The sequence below is a fragment of the Podarcis cretensis genome (genome assembly GCF_951804945.1).
Source record: "Podarcis cretensis genome assembly, chromosome: 5".
Classification (NCBI taxonomy): domain Eukaryota; kingdom Metazoa; phylum Chordata; class Lepidosauria; order Squamata; family Lacertidae; genus Podarcis; species Podarcis cretensis.
In genome coordinates, this window is record NC_137174.1 from 76,169,885 (window position 1) to 76,176,916 (window position 7,032).

Below are 7,032 nucleotides of genomic sequence, written 5' to 3' on the forward strand. Positions count from 1 at the left end.
GAGGGATGCCACCTCTGATGCTGAAGGAAGGACATAGTCATTGTGGCTAGTAACCATTGATAGACTTTTCCTCCATTTGGTCGTGTGGTTGATACACACTCTTTTACTTTCCTTTGGGGCCCTAAACTAGTGTCACTCCGGAGCGACTCCATAGGCATTGTGGGAGTATTAAAATGGTGGGTGACACGGGTAGCACTGGTTGTCTAGACGAGTCTTTTTTGCTGCTGCTGTGTATGCCTGAGGATAGTAAGGTAAGGGGAGGAAGGGCACTCTGATGGGGTCCCTGCCAAACCAGGTGCCCACTTTGCGTCCAATTCTTGCAGAAGTGAAAAGGGCCTTTCTGTCAGCATCACCCCTGAGCCAGTGCCACCAACTGGACTCATCCACTTCAGCCCCGACTGGGCTAGGCGAGCTGGGTAGCACTTCCAGAGACCACCTTCTGCACAGGAACAGGTCAAAGTGCTGTGGACTCACAGCTTAGAGTTGTGAGCACCAGATTCACTTCCACAAGAAGACAGTCGTCGCACAGCAGAGTATAGCAGAGCATAAATGACTCGGAGAGCAGCTCTGTAGAATATCTTCTTTATTCTATCTACAACTATAATACAAACTATATACAGAGCTAAATGAGGTCTAAATGAAAATGCTGAACTGCACTGAGTGTCTGCAGCTGCTCTTAGCAGCAACCTTATCTACAGAGATCACACACAGTCTCTCTCTAACACTCAGTCTGTCTCTCTCTCTTTGATGTGAGGCTGGAGCGGAATAAGTAGAGAGCAGAAACCGCCCCCTCCTCTCTGGAAAATCAGCAGAGAACATCAGCAGATTCTTGGAATGGGAGGGGTGAAATCTCCTCACTTTCCCCCTTCATCCAGTTAAACACCAGCACTATTCTACCAGCACAGCAGATTAGCACTGACCACAATAAAGCCCTCTGTTGGGTTGTAGCAACTTCTCCTTTATATTCAGAATCCACTAAGTTGCCAACTGAGGAGAAACTAGGAGGAGGAAGTGAGCCACAAGTCAGGGATGACGAGCAAGAGTCAGGACCAGAAGACAAACCAGGAAGCAGAATTAAGGAGCAAGATGGCAGCCAGAACCAAAGGATGCAGGTGCCTGCCAGATCTCAGGAAGGCCTTATTACCTCAAGCAAGTTTTAGTTGGAAGAGGACACCCACTTGCTTTCTGTGCTGTCTAGGGGGAGCCAATGACCAGCCTTGGTGGATGAGGACATTCCAGGAGCCTAAGAAACCTAGTTATCATAACAACATAAGAAAAACCTGTTGGGTCAGAACAAGGGTCCATCTAGTCCAGCATCCTTTACTCACACTGGCCACCCAAATACCTTTGTGTCAGCTTCCTTCCGGAGCTGACAGAGGCTGGGAATCTAAGCAAGCCAAGGGAGATAAGGACACTGGAATGTGAACTGGAATGTGAGAGGGAGGAGGGGAAGCCGAGTGGCATAGCTTCAGAAAAATTCAGAGAGCAAGCAGAAGATAGCTCAGAGATAGAAGGGGAGAGGCCGGGAAGAGCCAGCCCAAAAACTCAAAGGCGCGAAAAGGTCAGTGAGAGGAGGGGAAAAGAGCAGAAGTGAAAGGGTTTTTTTCCTCTGTTGAAAGAAGAGGAAGGGGCGGAGTTTAGACTCGGCAACTGCTAACTTGGAGTCAGACACGGAGTGAAGGAGCTCCGGAGTGATTTATGTGTTTGAGCAATAAACCTGAGATAATTACTGCCGGTGTCTCGCTTCTGTGGTAGAGCCAAGCCATTACACTTTGGGAAGCCCACAGGCAAGACCTGAGCACAACTGCACTCTCTCCTCTTGTGGTTTCCGGTGACTAGTCCTCATATTCTCATATAACCACTATTTTATTTTTATTTTTTAAAAAACTGCACTGGTTGCCAGTTCATTTCCAGGCCCAGTTCAAGGCGCTCACATGAGAGCCTTAAACAATCCAGGCCCCAAATATCTGAAATACTGTTTCCTTTTCTGCAGACCCTCTTGGGTGCTGAGATGGGCAGAGAGGCCTCCCCTTGATAGTTCCCCCACCCTCAAAGCCTCGGGGCTGGTGGCCCAGGAGAGGGCATTCTCTGTGGCAGCCCCTACACTGTGGAAATCCCTCTCCACAGCTTCTGGTGAACGCTGAAGATGCACCTCTTTGCTGTGGATACCTGGAGTGTACGTTATTAGGAACCACCTTGCTTTTTTGTGGTTTTTAAGCAGTTTTTAATATTGTGGCACCACCTGACAGATTCTGGAGAGCTGCTGCTAGTCAAAGTAGAGTTTACTGGGCTAGTCGGGAAACAGTCTGGCAAATGGTGGACAAAGAGCCTGACAGCTTTCCATTAGCTGTTTCCACCTCAAGACCTGTCAGAACTGTTATATCCAGGGTGTTGTTTTTTAAAGATGGAACTCACCGTAACTCATGGTGTAGTGGTTAAGAGCGGTAGATTCGTAATCTGGGGAACCGGGTTCGCATCTCCGTTCCTCCACATGCAGCTGCTGGGTGACCTTGGGCTAGTCACACTTCTCTGAGCCTCACTCTCAGCCTCACTCACCTCACAGAGTGTTTGTTGTGGGGGAGGAAGGGAAAGGAGAATGTTAGCCACTTTGAGACTCCTTAAAGGTAAAGGTAAAGGTACCCCTGCCCATACGGGCCAGTCTTGACAGACTCTGGGGTTGTGCGCCCATCTCACTTAAGAGGCCAGGGGCCAGCGCTATCCGGAGACACTTCCGGGTCACGTGGCCAGCGTGACATCGCTGCTCTGGCAAGCCAGAGCCGCACACGGAAACACCGTTTACCTTCCCGCTGGTAAGCGGTCCCTATTTATCTACTTGCACCCGGAGGTGCTTTCGAACTGCTAGGTTGGCAGGCGCTGGGACCGAGCAGCGGGAGCGCACCCCGCCGCAGGGATTCGAACCGCCGACCTTTCGATCGGCAAGTCCTAGGCGCTGAGGCTGTAGTGATAAAGCAGGATATCAAATCCAAACTCTTCTTCTTCATCTTCATTTCCAGCTCCTCTCAGGTGGGCACCATTGCCATTCTTAGAGAACAAGTGAGCCATTCATGGTGAGTTCTGGCACCCCTTTTTCTAGAAAAATAGCATTGATTATATCTATCCAACCAGTATCCTTGAGTGGGAAAGCTCCTTAAAACATTGGCACTATATGGAGCATGGAGATGAAGCAACAACAGGACAAGAATCTGTCAAGAGTGGATTATGGTCCCTGAATTATCCAGATTTCCTTTCTTGCAATTCTCCTGACTCATCACATTTGCACAGATTGCAGTGGTGTCATTCCACAAATCTATTACAAATGCAAACTAAATAAAAACATTTACTCTCTCTTTAAAAAAAAAGAAAAAGAAAGAAACAACAACCCACAAACATAAAGTATTGGGGAAGATTTAATCACATAATGGTAGCTCTATTAGGACATCAAAATTAATTTCAGTTTCCCTGAGGTATCGTATTTTAATTAAGAAATCCATGCTTTTACTCTATTAATTAGCATACTGAAAGAATAATAAGTTTCAGATGAGTTTAATTGTAATAAAGCATTTCATCTCCTAAAAAAATAATAATAAAAGGAAGTAAGGGTCTCAATCCAATTTATTTTCTACATTTAATAGCAATGTTTAGAGGCGCTATTCAGTATAGCTGCCGAGTAATCTTTTTTAAAATTCATGTAAGTTTTTTGTGCGTACTTAATTCCTTTTAAATATCTTGCTCATGGATGCAGACATTATTCTGCCCCCCCCCCCAGCAGTCGTTATTTCTGCTAGGCATCAAATCAGTTCATTCTTCATATTGTTTTCCTTGCTATTAACATAGATAACCAAAAAGAAGGTTGTTAAAAAAACCTTTTGCACTGATCAACTCAAGTGGCTGTTTCCCATTAACATTCCATTAGAATGAATAGCAGGTTTGGATGAAGCAGATGCATTCCCTGCACAGCATGTTCTCTACGTCTGATGATACCTGGTAAATTCAGTGGTCAGTAAGCAATTGATAAATTACCAGACAAATCCCAGAACATTTTTTTTTTTTAAATGCACAGAGCAGGCTTGCCCATTAAATACTGTGCAATGCACAAGAGGCAAGCCTATCTCCTTAATTTATCTTTGAATGCATCCAGTTTTTCTTTTCCCCATGTGTAACCCACAGGGAATACTTGCTGTACTCAGCGATATTTTCAAATGCGATCGGTAATTTTCAAACATCCAAGCTGAAACACAGCAGCTACTCCTATGATTCTGCCCCTGATTATTTATCAGGCTTTACCAACAAAGTCTCCGCAGAGTGCAACGAAAACACCTCCCCAGTTTGGTGGGCCGTCAATGGGACTGCCGAAGGCCGGAGATGTTTTCAGCACAAAATTCATCCAAGTGCCATTGATAGGCAGGCCAAGAGCATAATCTCCACAGAAAGAAATCTCCACTGGAAAGAGAAAAACTGGTTAAGTTGCCAAATGGGGAAAAAGTTGCATCTCTGGGAGGGGGCATTTAAATTAGTGTGGTGCTGAAGACTGTTCTGAATAATTCTCTGTATTTGACTCTGTGTCTGTGTGTTAGGTATGGGTTGAAAGGGAATCCCATTTGGGGGGACATAGTTAAATAGGTGGCGCTGTGGGTTAAAGCCTCAGCGCCTAGGACTTGCCAATCGAAAGGTCGGCGGTTCGAATCCCTGCGGCGGGGTGCGCTCCCGTTGCTCGGTCCCAGAGTCTGCCAACCTAGCAGTTCGAAAGCACCTCCGGGTGCAAGTAGATAAATAGGGACCGCTTACCAGCGGGAAAGTAAACGGTGTTTCCGTGTGCGGCTCTGGCTTGCCAGAGCAGCGATGTCACGCTGGCCACGTGACCCGGAAGTGTCTCCGGACAGCGCTGGCCCCTGGCCTCTTAAGTGAGATGGGCGCACAACCCCAGAGTCTGTCAAGACTGGCCCGTACGGGCAGGGGTACCTTTACCTTTACCTTTAGTTAAATAGATGTGGGAAAGCTTTAACCCTCCAGATATTGTTTAAAATCAGCACCCATAATCACATTTGCTGAGGCTGATGGGAGTTGTAGTTCAGTGACATCTGGAGGGTCAAAGCTTCTTCACCCCATTTTAAATTGTAGTGTTAGTTGGCTATTCGTTTCCACCATCTTCTTTCTTCCATGTCATTGATCCACTGATGCAAGTAGCTGTACTTGTTCCCCCCAAATTGCCTGTTAGTCATAGCTGTCAACTTTTCCCTTTTCTTGCAAGGAATCCTATTCGGCATAAGGAAATTTCCCTTAAAAAAAGGAAAACATTGACAACTATGCTGTTAGTCTGATGCTCTAACATGGGTATGCAATTTAAAGCACATGGCTTCCCCCAAAGGATCCTGGGAACTGTAGTTTGTGAAACATGCTGGGAATTGTAGCTTCCCTGTATGAAGTTTACAACGTGTTTAATTGAATCACTTCTTTGATGTGTCTAGATCCAGCCATAGACAGTGTGATATACTCTGGTTCTTCAGACCTCTGCTTGCTGTCTCTGGAATGTGACATGCTTCTCATTTTAGACCATGCGTCCTGCCTTTGGCATCTTTCCCCCCTCCCACCCACGAGAACTGTTCCTGCTACCCACCGGAAGAAAGAAGCTTGGCCTGGGCATAGTCAGCCAATTGGTGTTAAAGAAAGATAGAACGTTTTTTATGTACGCAACAACAGCAGCAAGAATACTTATTGCAAAGTATTGGAAGACACAAGATTTGCCCACCTTGGAAGAATGGCAGATGCAAGTAATAGACTACATGGAGATGGCAGAAATGACTGGCAGAATCCGAGATCTGGGAGAAGAAGCGGTGGAAGAGGACTGGAAGAAGTTTAAAGACTATCTGCAGAAACACTGCAAAATTTATGAATGCTAAAATGTTGCTGGAGATTAAAACAATATGGCATTAGTGATATAGGTTTAAAAACTATGTAAAAATGTAACAGAAAAAGGGCGAAAGACTGAAATAATATTATGTCAAAAGTAAATAATATGTTAAAGGCGTTTAAATATAAGGAGGAAAGATTGGAGACATAATAGAATGACTTTAATAATTAGAAATGAGTTATGAAAGAGGGTAAGGATTTGCTGTATCTGATTGGGTAAAGAGGAACACAAAAAAGGGAGGCGTGAGGAAGTCAAGAAAGAAAGTTCTGCAAGTATGAATTTAAAGGTTGGAGTTTTTATTTTAAATTTTTTCTTTTTGATGGATGGAACTTACTTTTTTCTACATTTTGGTTTTCTTATTTGTTTTATATGTATTTTTGACTGTTTTTGTTTTTCTTTATTTCTGTGGTTGTTATGTGTTTCTTTTTTCTGTAAAACCTAAAAACCTAATAAATATATATATAAAAAAAAGAAGCTTGGAAGATCCCTCCACTTCAGTCTCTATTGCCCTGTCTGATTTCCTCAGAGAGTAATGAAGTGCAGGAGACTATGGGAAATGTCATTCTCCTAAGTTCTTCTGCCATCAACCTGATTTGTAAAGCTTGGATCCTAACTCGGCATCTGCAAACAAGGGTTCTTCCATGCATGGACTGAGGTACAGAAGAGGATCCTTCCAGCGGAAGTGGGAAAGGCAATTTATTGCTGATTATTCTTTCTCCCTGCAGGCACTTCTACTCTCTCTCATGCCATTCTCTCATGAAAGCAGAAATCTGTTTAGGGCAGCCTTTCTCAACCTTGGGTCCCCAGATGTTTTGGGCCTACAACTCCCATCATCCATGACCACTGGTCCTGTGAGCTAGGGAACATGGGAGTTGTAGGCCAAAAACATCTGGGGACCCAAGGCTGAGAACCACTGGTTTAGGGGAAGCTCTCATTAAGAGAAGTCTAGATAGGTCAAAACCTGTCTATCTATTCCAGGAACGGCTAATCTGTGACCCTGCAATGTTGTTAGATTCCAACTCCCATCTGCCTCTGAAACCATGACCAATGATCAGAGATGATGTGAGCTGGAGTCAATCTGGAGAGCCAGAGTTTAGAAAACCCAATCTAGTCCCTCAATCCAG